The sequence below is a fragment of the Balaenoptera ricei genome, chromosome 21, assembly GCF_028023285.1.
Source record: "Balaenoptera ricei isolate mBalRic1 chromosome 21, mBalRic1.hap2, whole genome shotgun sequence".
NCBI lineage: Eukaryota > Metazoa > Chordata > Mammalia > Artiodactyla > Balaenopteridae > Balaenoptera > Balaenoptera ricei.
In genome coordinates this window covers 13,811,020-13,824,988 of record NC_082659.1, presented here as the reverse complement: position 1 = coordinate 13,824,988, position 13,969 = coordinate 13,811,020, and the positions used below count along the sequence as shown (strand labels likewise).

Here is a 13,969-nt window from a genome sequence, read left to right as displayed (position 1 = left end):
GACCCTAAAACTCAGTATGTAGCTCCTGGTTCCCCTTACTCTTTCCAATTAATAGGGACTATATTTCATATATTCTTTCACTATTCTGTGGTTTACAGCCCTTTTTTTTTTTTTACACTATTTAAGCTGTTCCCCAAATTTCACTGAATATTAGGGAAAGAAAAAATCATGTTTAGAAAGTTTTTTTTTTTTTTTGGCTGCATTGGGTCTTCATTGCTGCGTGCGGGCTTTCTCTAGTTGCGGCGAGCGGGGGCTACTCTTCATTGCGGTGGTTTCTCTTGTTGCGGAGCACAGGCTCTAGGCATGCGGGCTTCAGTAGTTGTAGCACGTGGGCTCAGTAGTTGTGGCTCATGGGCTCTAGAGTGCAGGCTCAGTAGTAGTTGTGGTGCACGGGCTTAGTTGCTCCGTGGCAATGTGGGAGCTTCCCGGACCAGGGCTTGAACCCATGTCCCCTGCATTGGCAGGCGGATTCTTAACCACCGTGCCACCAGGGAAGCCCCATGTTTAGAAATTTAAGCACAATAGTTTTAAGCCAACTTCCTAATAACTTCATTTTGACATATGAAAAAGTTGGTTAAGGGTCTAGCGCAGTGATGGGGTGTTGGGCACCCAGGGGTACATTGGTTTGTCAGGGGAAGTAAGGAGTGCCTGAGAGCTGGGCTTGCAGATCTGGATTGCGTTAGTTTGTATCAGTCCTTTATTATACAATTGACTTTGGCTGTTTTCACCTCTCATTAGAAGACATTTTATTATTATTTTTTGCTTCCTTTTCTCTTTGTTTGGGTTTCCCCTTGGTACTGTTCAGTTTATACTTAAAGCAATGTTTTTTTGGAGGGGGAGTGTAGCTGGTAATAGCTGCCTTAGAAACCTCATGAGCTCCCCCTGCTGTTTTGCAGCTGACAATACAAGCCCCATTCAATTTTAATTCCGAGAAGCATGCAAGTAAAACCCTGGGGGTTTGCTTGATCTAAGAGGCATATTAATACTTGTTAACTTTCTCTTGAAAGTTTACAGAATTAGAAAGGAAAGGAAGATTCTTCTAGCATTTTATCTGTACTAATACTTAAGCTAGTGCAAGGGGGCTATACCCCTCCTTTGATCTAAGAAGCCCGTCTATACCACTTTTGAAAAACCGCCAATGAAGAATAAAGAAATATATAATGAAGATACATAAGGTCTGAAATGGACTAACTAAAATCTGGAAGATGGGTTTTTAGTCATTTAAGTTTTGATCTGTCATGTTTTGGAAAAAAATAATATGCTTTGATAATAATGAATTGATAATAGTTTCTGTTTTGTTTAATATTTTCCCTAACACTTGAAACTTTACATGTAGTTTGACTTAAATTTATGTGTCTTAAGTTAGTATGAATTTTCATGTTAAAGATAATTTAATGTCACACAGAAATCACATTTATTGATATTTTTCATAATTGTACAAATAATAGGGTATCATACATCATATATTGAAAATATCAGAAGATATACATTCATTAGATTACAAATATGTATTGGAACACCTACTAGTCACTATTCTCAGTGTAGGCAAACAGAGGTTTCTGCCTTTGTGTAACTTACAGTCTATTAAAGTAGGCATTTATGAGAAAAAAACAACCATTCAGATAAATACATAATTAAAGCTATTAATTATTTGTTGGATATGACATCAAAAGCACAGACAACAAAAGAAAAAATAGATAAATTGGACTTCATCAAAAATTAAAACTTTTGTGCCTGAAAGGACATATCAACAGAGTGAAAAGACAGCCCAAGGAATGGAGGGAAACATTTGCAAATCATATATCTGATAAAAGGTTAATAGCTAGGCTATATAAAGAACTCCTACAACTCAACAACATAAAAGCCAAACAACCCAATTTAAAAAAATGGGCAAAGAACTTAAATAGATATTTCTCCAAAGCTATACAAATGGCCAGTAAGCACAGGAAAAGATGCCCAACGTCACTAATCATTAGAGAAATGCAAATCAAAACCACAACAAGACACTAATTCATACCCATTAGCATGATGATGATTAAAAAAAAAAAAAAAGAACAAGTATTAGGAAGAACGGAAGCCTTGTGCATTGCTGATGGGAATGTGAAATGATACAGCTACTGTGGAAAACAAAAATAGAGTTACCAAATTACAGCAATTCCACTTTTAGGTATATACGCAAAAGAATTGGAAGCAGGGACTTGAACAGAATTTTGTACACCCAATTTCACAATGTATTATTCACGATAACCAAAAGGTGGAAGCAACCCAAGTGTCAGATGAATGGATAAACAAAATGGTATATACGTGTAATGGAATAACAGCCTTAAAAAGGAAGGACATTCTGACGCATGCTGAGACATGAATGAACCTTGAAGACATTATGCTAAGTGAAATAAGCCAGACACAAAAGGACGAATGTTGACTGATTCCACTTATATGAGATGCTAGAAGAGTCAAATTCATAGAGACAGAAAGTAGAATGGTGGTTGCTAAGGGGGAGGGGGAGGGAGGAAATGAGGAATTGTTGTTTAATGGGTACAGAGTTTCAGTAAGGGAAGATGAAAAAGTTCTGGAGACGGATGGTCAACTGAGTTGCACAGCAGTGTCATGTACTGAATGCCGTAGACCTGTACACTTAAAAATGGTTAAATTGGTAAACTTTATGTATATTTTACCACAATTTAAAATAATTTTGGGAACTTCCCTGGTGGTCCATTGGCTAAGACTCCACACTTCCACTGCAGGGGGCACGGGTTCGATTCCTGTTCAGGGAACTAAGATCCCACATGCCTCGCAGCCAAAAAACCAAAACATAAAAAAGAAGCAATATTGTAACAAATTCAGTAAAGACTTTAAAAATGGTCCATATCAAAAAAAATCTTAAAATAAATAAATAAATAAATTTTAAAAAATGATTATGATGAGTAATTTGAAGGGAGAAAAGTAACAGGTTTCTACTACCAGATATTTTAGTGGGTAAGTGAGGGTGGTCCAGGAAGGCATTGCTGAAAGCCAACAATGAAAGAGTGAAGATTGGGGAAGAATGTTTGAAGGCCCCACGCTGAGAAGAACTTGAGCACTTTTGAGGAACTGAGGGAAGGCCAGGGTGGTTAGCACGTAGAGACCCATGTGGAGAACAGGCAGTGAGGTGGAAGGAATGGGCAAGAGTCGGGGACACAGAATCTTGCCAGTTGTGGTGAGGAGTTTGGATTTTACTGCAGCAGTGAGAGGTTATGGAAGTAATTAGCGGAGGAGGAAAATACAATCTAAATTCATTTTAAAAGGCCATGCAGATTGTTGTGTGGAAATAGATTTTGAGGCACCAGAAGTGTAGCCTGGGAGACTACAGTTTGGAAACTGTGGCAGTATTGCAGCTGAAAAATAGTGGTTTGGACCATGAGAGTGTCAGAGAGGACATGGAGAAAAGTGGAAGGATTTAAGATTTTGGTGCTGGATTGCATGTGTAGGCAAGAGAGAGAGGAAGGTACCTAGTTAAATGGTGTGTCATTGTCATGTTAGGCATAGGTGGCCGTGTGGCTCAGTCTGATCTGAAAAATAGGATCTATTATTTCACCCTGGGCAAAATGAATTGCTAAGCTACTTTTAATTCTTCAAAGAATAATGCTGCAAAATTTTTGATTATTAGAATGGCTTTTCTAAGCTCTCCATTACCATGATCAAACTTAGTTTCTGATCAGCTGGATCATAGGATATGATGATGACAGTGATGGGTAATTTATTATATTGTTTTAAATCCCTCGGGGCCAATGCATTCAGAAGATAAAAGGTGACATAAAAACTGCATTTCAAGATCAAGGAATTAAATTATGTTGTAAAACACTTAGGTACCCGACAACCACTAAAATATAGGCATAATGAGGAAGTCCATATAAGAAAGAGATTTTTATGTGATTAGGAAGATTAGTCAGAATTAGTGTTTAAACTGAGTCTTGAAGATGCAGACATTGTTTAGAGAATACTGCTTTTAAAAAATGATTTTCAGGAACAGATGTTTGCAAACCATGAAAGGAAACATTTCATAAGAAAACCTATTCATAAGTGATTAGCAAAATGGTATCAAGCCAGTAGAAATCAAATAAGTAGACTAATGAATATCCCATTAACAAAGAGTATATAAAAATCCCAAATTGAAGAAAAAAGGAATTACCTAATTTTCAAATAGTTATTTTTAAAATTCTGAATCTTTCAGTATTTTTAAATGATGTAAAAATCATGTATTTAGAGATACTATGTCTGTTAAATTGTCATTATTATATCTTTTTTACATTGTAATGCTTCTTAAGCTACAAAAAGTCCAAAATAAAAATTTTGTAATTAAAAAACAAACAACCTGCATTTCAGAATTTTATATTCGGTCAGTGGAACAGTTTAAATTTTAAAGGCATTTTTTCCCTTCAGTATGATTGAAAGTAATACTTGGGAAACAAATGGGGAAGAGGCTGGTGTATTTGAGTGGAGGAAGAGAGGATGTCCCTCACTCCACGAAGCTTTGTAGGTGGGGTGTCAGCAAACAGGCTGGACCGGAAACTCCCGACTCAGTGGGCCAGGGAAGCTTCTGCCTAAAGCAGTGAAAGCCTTAGTCCCTTCTCTCAGAAGAACTGATTAGCTCAGTGAGCAATTAGAGCCGAAAGGAGGGTGTGTGCAAACACAGTGAGCGTCTCCGTGACTGACAGCGAAGAGCAGGGTGCAACCAAGAGCCGAGTGGAGAGGCAGAGCTGGGAACAATTCTGAGGGGCTAAGGGTGAAATCTGAGACTTTTAATATTAATAGTTCTTTCCAGTTTTTTTTTTAAGTGCTTAGTTTTGTCAAAGGGGTTAAACCTGATTCTGGTGTAGTCTCTGGATCCAGCTGCTGGATTGAGAAGACAGAAGAACATGATGAGCTACACATGAGGCCACTACCAGCAACATCCGGCCTCTGCAGAACTGCAGCTCAGGTAGCCTGGTCTTCCTGACAGATACACTGTAAGAGAGTGAAAGGGATGGAGGGAGAAGCTATAACTTAAAAGAGATTTAAAAGACATATCAAATAAATAAAGAAGACATATCAAAAAAGACACATCAAAGAAATAAATAAAGAAGCAAGAAAAAACTGTATTGTCCAGGATACACAGTTGGGTGATAAACCTTTTTTTTTTTAATACAAGCAAGTGAATTCTGTAAAAGTCAGGATAATGGTTACTTGGTTGGGGGAGAAAGGGATTGGGATTGGGATGAAGCTACATGGAGATGGCAAAATTCTATTTCTTAACCTTTGTCATAGTTGCAATGGTATTCACCTTAAAATAAATCATTAAAATAATATTTGTTTTATGTGGTTTTCTGTATCTTTATTTAATTTTACAATAAAAAGATTTTTAAACACGTTTAGTTCTTATTAGGCATGTTATTATCTTTAGTCTCTTCTCTAACATTCATAATCCTTTCATCATAATTTAGCAATGCAATTCGGCCATGTTTACATCAGATCTTTATTCTCATGCATAAATAATTTACATTCCTGAAATCATTATTATTCATTTCCATGTCAAGCATTGCCTTCATAAAGATCCAGTGGCTGCCTACAAACTACTACCACCTGCGGTGGGATCTCTGTATTGCTTCCACTACTGTAGATAATACTTGTCATTTGTTGTCAAGTTTGGAAATTGGTGTTTATTTAATAAAGATGCTGTTGTTTTAATTTAATAGGAATAGTAAGAGACTCCATTTTGTATTGCTCTATTCAATTTAACAAGAAAAGAGCCTAATCTTAAGCTTAAGCTACTCTGAGGAAGTATTACCATTTGTCTTTTATAGACATTTCTTGCTAACCCACTCTGTGCTAACCTCCACTAGGCTCTGATGCTAAAAAATGAGTATAATCTACTGCCCTTTTAAAAAGCTCAGAAACAAGACCATCAAAAATAATTCAGAATTATGAAATGCAAATAATCTGATACTGGGCTTCAACTCTATAGAGAAATCCTATGTAAATGCTACAAACACTAGTCCCTCGGACGCCGGTGTTACTCCTCTCCATTTCTTTCTCCACACTGAAACCAGAGCCATCTTTATAAAAGACATATCTGATCAAGTCTTAAAACAATTCACTGGCCATATGGACAACCATGAATTCCTCAAAAGTTCCTTGTTCGTATTGAATACCTCTGAGGTTTCACACAGGTGTTCTCTCTACCTGAAATCCTCTTCCTTCCTCTTCATCCCCAATTCACCTGGTTAATTCCTACACTTCCTTCAGGCATCAGCTGAAATGTCACTGCCTCTGCCTCATTAGGACCAATTGGGAGCCTCTGCTCTAGGCTTCCCCCTCTCCCCAAGCACCGTGAATATTCCTTTTTAGCATTTATCATACTTTAATAACTGCTTACCTAATTTCTTCCCCATTAGACTGTATAACTGCTATCAGGATGTCACTTGCCTTATCCCCTGTTTCCTCAATCCCTGGCATGTATAGGCACTTAACAGGCATTTGTTAAATGAATGATAGGGGTTTTGTACAAGTGTAATGAGTAACACACAGAAGTGCCTAATGAGACTGGGAGGTAGGAAGATGGGGTATCAGAGAAAGTTTTCATCTTAAAAGGGAAGGTGGAATTTTCTAGGTAAAGAAAGGAGGTGAGGAGGCTGGGATGGTGGAGGAATGAATTTCTAAAAGAAGGAGGAACATATGCAGAGGCAGGAGAGAGCTTGACAAGTTTAGGAAATTACAAATGTTTTGGAAGACAACTAAAAGGGGTCAGAATAGGCATGTTATTTAGACCCAGTGACCCTTACTACTTAGACTTAATTTACTGGAAGAATGTTGTGCAGAGTGGTGCTATAACATCACACATAGAGAAATATATGCAGCCTTGCTGAAGAGAGACTCAACATCTTATAGTTTCTGATTCTTTGTCTCTCTTAGGTGAGGTTATTTAAGGGATGATCTCAGAAAAGTGTTTCAAGAATTGATCCCTCTCACACTGGATTTATCAGCAAGGCAGATTTCAAGGTGATTTTGACTTGGCTGTGCAACAACCTGAATGAATGTGAGTGTGGAATGCCAGGAAGGAGATGTGATACTAAAGGAGAAGGAAGGTGAGTCAGATCTAGAGAGTAAGAAAATCTAGATGTATGTTTGTATTTACTCAAAAAACAATGTACCATATTTTAAAAAAAGAATTAAAAATTTACTCAGTTTATGTGTATACATGGACTATCTTTTAAAGGTGACATAAAAACTGGTAATAGTGATCGCTTCCTAGGAGGGGCACTGCGGGGCTGGGGGCAGAGGTGGGAGGGAGACTTTTGACTATATATCCTTTTGTACTTCTAACATTTTGTACTATACAAATGTACTAGCTATTCAAAATGTATTTTAAAATTAGTATGTGCATAGAAAGGTTTTAAGGAAACATAAAAAATGTGCTTACATTGGATGGTGGGATTAAAGGTGTTTTTGTATCCTCTTTATACTTTCCTATGTGTTTCCCATTTTCTATAATGAGCATATATTGCTTTGATAATTAGTTTTTTTTAACATCTTTATTGGAGTATAATTGCTTTACAATGTTGTTAGTTTCTGCTGTGTAACAAAGTGAATCAGCTATATGCATATGTATATTCCCATTAGTTTCTTAAAGTTACGTTATTTTTTTAAACCTGCATTTTAGAAACATCCAACTGCCCAGTTTTGAGGTCCTGGAGGACTACAACTTTACACAAGAAGAGTATTCCTAAACTTAGATCTAAATCATACAATTCCAAGAAAGTGTGAAAGTGTTCCTGATTGTGACAGCTGTTGCATTGAGGAGAGGGCACTGGACTGGGAAGCAAACATACTATAGTTCACATCCTAGCTCTGCCACAAAATAGTTACGTGACTTTCGACAAACTCTCTTGAGTTAGGCCTCATCTGAACATTGAGGGTAACGTTTCCTACTGCAGACGTGTTTGTGGAGAGTAAATGGAGTAACCGTGTGTGAAAGCCCCTAACACTGGGCCAGGTCAGGGGAGACATCCAGGAGCACCTTTGAGGGAACTTAGCTCCCTCTTGATTTCCATTAACCCGACTAAGGCCACCTCAGACTGTGTTTGCAGCCTTAAGACAAATCCCCTAGTGCTGTTCCAGCCAGGTGGCTGCTCTGAAGTCTATTCAGAACTTCTGGAGTTGCCCCTGTACCTGATCCCTAGCAAATCCCTTCCTAAAAAGAGATCTCTTTCTATCAGTACCTTTCTTCCATTCTTGATGTCTTTTCTGATGCAGAGAAGAAAACTCTCAGATTAAGACTGGTTTTAAAAAAGGGGAGGGGCAATGAATTGACAAGATAAAAACCATTATTTCAAAAATTCAATATTGTAAATAGGTCAGCAGTTTCAAAGGAACTGTTGTTTATACAACAACCTCATGCAGATTTTAGTCATGCTAGCTAAGTTACTGGGTACAGACCACTGGCCAGACACTGCTGTTAACTCACTTAATCCTCCCATTAACCCTATGGGATGGGTACTATCATTCCATTTAACGATGGGAACTGAAGCCCAGAGTTGTCCAATAATTTTCAAGGTCATATAATCAGAAAATGGCAGAACCAGGACTTAGCAGCTTAGCTCCAGAGCCCATGTTCTTAATCACCTTGCCTGTTGATAATATTTAATGTCAAATAATGATATTGTTTGATTATAAAACTCCAGAAAAAATAGACCAGAACATAGATTTCATGTGCAGTTGACCCTTGAACAACTTGGAAGTTAGGGGCGCTGACCCTCAATGCAGTAAAAAATCCACATCCAGCTTTACAGTCGGCTTCCATATCCTCAGTCCCGCATCCTTGAATTCAATCAGTGGTAGATTGTGTCATACTGTAGTATGTATTTATTGAAAATATCCGTGTATAAGTGGACCCAAGCAGTTCAATCCCGTGTTGTTCAAGGGTCAGCTAATTTTGTCAGCGTTCCGTACCAAGAATTTCTGAAGCCATTTAAGAGGCAGATGTGTCTGAACGGGCACAGTGCTGCTGCAGCCATGCATTTCCCTTCACCTGAGGATGAAGATCACTTTTCATTAGAGAAGAGGCAGCAGATTTGAGAGCGCTGATTAGTTGCCTAAGGGAAGAGGTATTCTGAACTTTTCTTTGCCTTTGAAATAAGCATTCATGATAGCCCTGGGTGTGAATCAGTGTCATTGTGCCTGATCAATCGGTGTCAGTGTGCCTGATGTTGCGTTTGGGGTAGTTAGTGTCAAGCAATGAGGCCTGAGAACTGTGCAGGGGCCACAGTGGGAGGCCTGACAAGGAACTTGGACTTTTTCCTGAGAGTAAGAGCAGGCAGGCATTGAATAATTCTAAACAGGGGAATTTTAGATTCACGTTTTAGAAAAACGCTCTGGTTGATATGCTGAAAATCAATTAGAGGAAGCGAAAATGGAGGCTTGTGAGATTGGTGGGAAGTTGAAAAGGGTCACTGACAGCCTGGTTTTTGGCTGTGGCAGAAGAAATAGAAATGAATGGATCAAGAGATATAAGGTAAAATCCACAAGACTTGATGTCTGTTTGGATGTGGAATTAGGAGAAGGGTGAGAAGCTGGTCAAGGGATAGTGGTGAATCAAGGAGAGACAGATTGTGAGTCTGTCTGGAGGTGAGGATAGATCTGGAAATAAGGCCTTAGTGGTTTCCTTCTATTGCATGGCATGGTTTTGCCTAGATTAAGAGCCTCAAAAGAAACCTTCAGGGTAACTGTATCCTACCCCATAAGAGAAGAAAAGTTGGTGATCGGGCAGGAAGGGGCTGGATAGAGAAAAAAGGGGAGAAGCAAAGGGAGGAAACATTTATGTTTTGATATATTTATATATTTGGGGAGGAAGAATTTATTTGTCCAATAATTTTCTCTTCTGTAATCCAGTGTGACTGGAAGAGCCTACAGAGGGCTTTTCAATATTAAAAAAGACAACGCAATTGAAAAATGGGCAGAAGACCTAAATAGACATTTCTCCAAAGAAGACATACAGATGGCCAAGAAGCACATGAAAAGCTGCTCAACATCACTAGTTATTAGAGAAATGCAAATCAAAACTACAGTGAGGTATCACCTCACACCAGTTAGAATGGGCATCATCAGAAAATCTACAAACAAATGCTGGAGAGGGTGTGGAGAAAAGGGAACCCTCTTGCACTGTTGGTGGGAATGTAAATGGATACAGCCACTATGGAGAACAGTATGGAGGTTCCTTAAAAAACTAAAAATAGAACTACCATACGACCCAGCAATCCCACTACTGGGCATATACCCTGAGAAAACCATAATTCAAAAAGAGTCATGTACCACAATGTTCATTGCAGTGCTATTTACAATAGCCAGGACATGGAAGCAACCTAAGTGTCCATCGACAGATGAATGGTTAAAGAAGATGTGAAACATATATACAATGGAATATTACTTAACCATAAAAAGGAACAAAATTAGGTCATTTGTAGAGACGTGGATGGATCTAGAGACTGTCATACAGAGTGAAGTAAGTCAGAAAGAGAAAAACAAATATCGTATATTAATGCATATATGTGGAACCTAGAAAAATGGTACAGATGAACCAGTTTGCAGGGCAGAAATAGAGACACAGATGTAGAGAACAAATGTATGGACGCCAAGGGGGGAAAGCGGTGGGGGGGGTGGGGGGGGTGGTGTGATGAATTGGGCGATTGAGATTGACATGTATACACTGATGTGTATAAGATGGATGACTAATAAGAACCTGCTGTATAAAAAAAATAAAATTAAAAAAAAAAAAAGAAACTGGATGTTGATAGTAGTGGCTACCTTTCCTTCGCGGAATTCAGATCAGTTCTTAAGCTCTACAACTTCCTCCTTAGTGAAGATGAGGTTTATCAAAGTATGACTGGGAGTTATATGGAAAAATAGACTACAAATTTGTTTTGGAAGAAGCTTGCTAACAATAGCAAACACCTGATGCCCAAAAAAACCACCATCAAGTGTAACATAAACTCATCCTGTATTCTCGTTACCCACATCACTTGGTTCTTGTCCTCATAGAAAGTCATTTGATGCTTCTTGGAAATTACTGTTTCCTAAACTCCCTTATCTCCAAAGCATATTCAGCTTTCATGGTGTCTCTTTCTGTAATACATAATTGAAAAGATTTGAAAGTGTTGTCTCACTGATACATGTTCTCTTCATGACAAGGAAACAGACAACACAATGCTACTTTCAGTAGTTTTAGAAATTATCTTTCCATTTTTTATAGTATTCTAAGAAATTCTTAGCTTAACTCCTTCCCTCTGAAATTAATGATATAGCAGGGAAATTCCTTCCCCTGCAGCCTCCACTCACCATATATGTTTGGGCCATCATCAGCCTAGGGTTCAGGGTCATGATAGTTATTATTCAGTTCTAATTTGACAGTATCCACATTGCTCTTGTCTTTTTGACTGGGCTGTCATGTAATTCAGATAAGGTTCAATTGTATTCATGTCTGCCTCTTTACATCACAGTAGGAGGGGTTTGTGAAATTAGGAATTTTTCAAGCTTTCACAAATTTATTGCTTGTGGCTTGTGGCCAGAATATAAATTTGCAAATGACCCTCCCTTCAATTTGACTTTTTCCAAACAGCTTCTCCAAGTTCCCAGAATTGACTCCCCCAGACTTCCCCCCAGTATTGCTGAGGCTAGACAGGTTGCAGTTGTAGGTGTGCCACATGCATGGCATACATCCAAAAAGTAGAGAGATGAGTCGTAACTTGTAGTCCTAAAACTTGTGTGCGTCCTCTCCATGTCTTTATAGCAATTTTTTTCTTCACTAATTATACTTTAGGTTATATTTGGAAAGAATAATAGGGCTAGATCACAGATTTATAGCCTGGCATAGATATAAAATAGAAATAATGTTTATGTAAAAAATAAAGTTCTGTTCTTAGTGGGTGGAGATGAAAGTCTTTTATTGTGGAAGACCTCTACTGATATGCCTGTGACAAAACAGCCATAGAGGAGGCTTGCTTTTGTTTCATCGAACATTGCAAAAGGGCTCCTAGAAATATTGTAGCAAGAATGTTTCATTATATTTATAAAGCTTTAACTAGTATGTTTTACTGACTCTTGCTTTCAAGCTAAACATAATAAATGAGGCTAGGTGGGAATAGCAAAAAGTACTCAGGTTCCCAATTCCCTTGGGGTTCTTTTTCCTCACACCCTCTCTTTATAGCTCAGCCCAGAATTCCTGCTCAAGTTTCCCACCCGCATCGTCTGTGGTTTTGGTAACTTTCCTGTTATCTCCCACGCCCCCATTCAGCATAACACTGTCTACTGCCTCTCTCCTGCTTTGCTGCAGCTCTTCCCAATATATAGAGGGTTTGTTAGAGATTATAATGGGACAGATTTGCAGCCCTTCATAATGGTTGCTTCTTATCTTCCAAGTGAGCCAGAAATAGTTGGGTCCCTCAAGCTCTAACCTAGCCACTCTCTTCAGCGGTTTTTTCTCTGGTCCCAGCTCGTCTTTCCACGCACACTTGTGGACGCAGCAGCCGCCGGTGCACACACGTGCGGACACTCTTGTGCCTACACTGCTCGGTGCACACAGGCGTATATGTATATCCGCCTTCCTAGCTGCACACACATAGGCACCCAGGTTCTGGGGTTTTAGGGCATCCAATAAATAAATGTCTTTTTTTTTTCCCTCTTACCTGTGCTCAGAATCATTTAGGATGTGGATATGGGATGTCAGGTGGAGGAAAAAAATGTCTGTTTTGCGACTGACTGGAGGATGTGACATCTGCGTGTGGAGAGTGGGCTTGCAACAGTTCACCTTAGAATTAAACTTACCCATCAAAAGCATAGGAAGAGCTCGAAATCTTCCAGCCAGCTTAGATGGGAATGCTTACTTGCTTCCTGTGGGCAGGTTGGCGCCCAAAGATAAAGGGGCTGAGGTGAGTGTGCTTGGGTCCACCTTTTAAACCCTCCAGTGGGGTAGCTGAAGAATGTGAAAGGGCTGCTGAGAGAGGTTGAGAGTGTTACCCCAGTGATACCTCTTCATGTGGACACACACACGCAGAGATCATTCTTACCTCAGGCCGTGGGTGCGTGGAGAATTGGATATTGGGAGCCAAGCAATCAGAAAACCAGAGAGCATGAGAAACGAAGGCCAAGTGAGAAAGGGAGTGAGAGTGAGGGGTCAGGACCCAGGCAGCTGGGGGTCTGCAGCAGCGCCTTCACCTGCATCGGGGTGAGTCTGGAGCCAGCATTGGAGCAGACAGGTGACAAATAGGATGGACAAAAGACTTGAATGGGAAAAAATGGGGGAAATGCTGAGAAGAACATAAAGCTGCCAGAGAAAGTGTATTTAAGGAATATTGAATTCTTTTATTTATTTACTCCCTGATCCAGAAAAGAATCTGCAACAGCCAAATTTGTACGTTAATAATAGGCATTAGAATATGTACTTTGAGAGAGAATGTAGGAATGTGGGTATAAGAGCTGTATCAAAATAACATAAAGCTAGATTTCTGTATTTGAAAGAGCATAAGAGATAGCATTCCAAGGTTATTAGGGGGCCCCGACTACCAGTCATAACTCGGAATAGGGCTCATAGGCCTCAAAATGAGCATGGGATGGAATTTGAGCTCCCTACCCCCACTTGCCCTAAATGAAGAATATTGCCTTGTTTCAGAGTAAGCCTTGGGGTTTAAGAAAGAGCCCTGGGGTTCAAGATTTTTTCATCATGTGCCTTGACGTTTTATTTTTCAGTTTGAGGTGGTCCCAAGGATCTGACACTTGGAGGGGGGGAGGAATAGATAATTATTATAATAGCTAACATATATTGAACATTCACTATGGGCCACACACTGTCTAGAGTGCTTTGAGTGTACCAATTCATTTAATCCTCTTAGCAACCCTATGAGGTATATGCACCTTTAATATCTCTATTTTATAGATGAGGAAACAGATGCACAGTGGCTTAGCA

General features: G+C 39.1%; 1 long non-coding RNA gene across 1 annotated transcript in view; it reads left to right on the top strand.

The window, feature by feature from the left end:
* Nucleotides 1-6,973: 6,973 nt before the first annotated feature.
* Nucleotides 6,974-13,969, top strand: part of LOC132356689 (uncharacterized) — a 121,093-nt gene continuing 114,097 nt past the window's right edge. Inside the window, exon 1 of the long non-coding RNA XR_009499986.1 lies at nt 6,974-7,100. This is a non-coding gene — a long non-coding RNA (uncharacterized LOC132356689). The remainder of the gene's footprint in view (nt 7,101-13,969) is intronic.